A 2322-nucleotide genomic window follows, 5' to 3' on the forward strand; every position below is an offset into this window, starting at 1 on the left:
AGGTGGTGGGCTCTCCTTCTGTGGAGGTTTTCAAACAGAGGCTAGATGGCCATCTGACCGTAATGCCGATCCTGTTAACTTAGGCAGATCAAGAGAGGGAGGGTAGGAAGGGTTGCCTCGGTGCTTAGTTCTTGTGGCCCTTTCTTGCACACCCAAGGAAATGCTGATTGCCACTTTGGGGTCAGGAAGCAATTTTTCTCCAGGCCCGTTTGGCTGGAGATCCAGGAGGTTTTTTTTGTCATCTTCTGGGCATGGAACAGCAGTCTTCGGGGGTGAGGGGGGTGGGGAGGTATTTGTGAATTTCCTGAATTGTGCAGGGGGTTGGATGACCCTGGAGGTCCCTTCCAACTCTATGATTCTATGAAGGATGTTTTAAGCCACTTTGAGTCCCAGCCGTGGGGAGAAAAGTGGGATATAAACAAATAAAAATGAGGAAAGATGGGGCTCACTTTTTGCTGAGCTTTCTGGCTTCCCTTAATCTGCTTCCACAAAGAGGTTTTCCTCCAGTTCAGCTGCCAAACCAGAGCGGGATATTTTGGGAACATTCACATACTTTCATTCCCTAATCATCCCCCTTTTGTGTTTTCCTTCTCTTTGCCGTGATTCTTCCCAATCCTGTGCCGTTCCCACACGGGGATTTTCCCCAGGAGGCACACAACCCATCCCCACTTCGTTGGGAGCTTCCACACAATGCTGCGCTCTTTCCGAGCATGGCTCCAGGGGCCTTTTGCTTTTTTTAAAAAAAATCTTTTTATTGATTTTGACATTTTAAACAGATTTAGTAATATTACAAGTTAAGTAGCATATGCGATAACAGATAAGTATATCTTGACAATAGGAAATCAGTGATATAACGTAATAACACCTTATAAAGTACAATAAGTTCTATAACAACAAGTGAGTGAATTACATAACCTGAAACAGTAGTCATATGGCAATAAACAAAATTTCCTCTGTTCAGACAGAACCAATTATCATTTAGCTTGTCTATTCTTTGCGTGTGGATTGATATAAATCAGTTATTGGTGTAGTATGTTGAGATATATGTGTTTGTGTGGTTGTAGATCAGAAGCAAATAAATATTCCATGAAGGGAAGCCATTTTTCTGTAAAGATAGACTTTTTGGGGTAGAGTTCTGATTGACGAAGGTGATTTGTCATCTTTTCTAAGATCAGTTGATCCCATACTTTATTTAGCCAGCAAGAGAGAGACGGGGCTTTGTCTGATTTCCATTTTGAGGCAATCACTTTTTTAGCGGCTACAATAAGACTTGTGATTAGTTCATGATGTAAGGACGGTTTTTCTCTTGGATTCCATAAGTCAAGGAACAGTATTGCTGGGTCAAGTGGTGTGTCATTCCCAGTGATTAGTTTGATCTGCGTCAATACTTCTTGCCAGAACTGTTGGATATGGGCCTTTTGCTTTTAAGCCTCATTCCCCCCCCACACACACACTTAATAGGAAACAGGGTTATTGCTACAGACAGAGGCTCCCTGGGAAAGTTCTGCCTACGACCAATCCCGGTGAGGGGCAGAGCTTAGCATAGGGTTCCCAGCTCTGGGTTGGGAAATACCTGGAGATTTGGGGGTGGACCCTGAGGAGGGTGGGGCTTAGGGAGGGGAGGAGTCTCAGCAAGTGTAATGCCTTAGTGGCCAACCTCCGAAGCAGCCATTTTCTCCAGCCGAACTGATCTTGGTCATCTGGAGATCAGTTCTAACAGAGGAAGATCTCTAGGTGCCCCCTGGAGGTTGGCAAACGTAGCTTAGCACCACCTTCAAAATGTCCGCGCTCAGCGCAATTTTTCTCCCTCCTCCTTTCCGTTCTTTAAAGGGTCTCCCCCCCCCCATACTTTAACAGCTGAGGGGCGGCACAAAGCAGGGAATGTTGAGAGGATAGGAGGGATGCAAATGCTGTCCTGCCTGCCTCTAACCCACTTCGTGTGGCTTCCACTGTGGGGGCGCAGTTTCACCCACCCACGTGGAATCAGCCCTGTGGTTTGGTGAGAGGTTTAGAAAAGACTGCACTGAAAGGACCTTTCTTTGCCCACTGTGTAGAAAGTGTGCATTTTTCCAGCTTGAGCGTACATCTGCACTTTTTTCTTGGCATTCCTCCCTACGTTTCCCCCCTCTGCACCACCAGAGTGTTGGAAGTGGGCTTCTTTTTAAAAAAGGGTAATTGCTATTATCGCTATGATATTAGAAGAAGAAGAAGAGGAAGAGGAAGAGGAAGAGGAAGAAGAAGAAGAAGAAGAAGAAGAAGAAGAAGAAGAAGAAGAAGAGGAGGAGGAGGAGGAGGAGGAGGAGATTGGAGTTATACCCCGCC

Source organism: Gekko japonicus, unplaced genomic scaffold, assembly GCF_001447785.1.
Source record: "Gekko japonicus isolate JY-2015 unplaced genomic scaffold, Gekko_japonicus_V1.1 scaffold858, whole genome shotgun sequence".
Classification (NCBI taxonomy): domain Eukaryota; kingdom Metazoa; phylum Chordata; class Lepidosauria; order Squamata; family Gekkonidae; genus Gekko; species Gekko japonicus.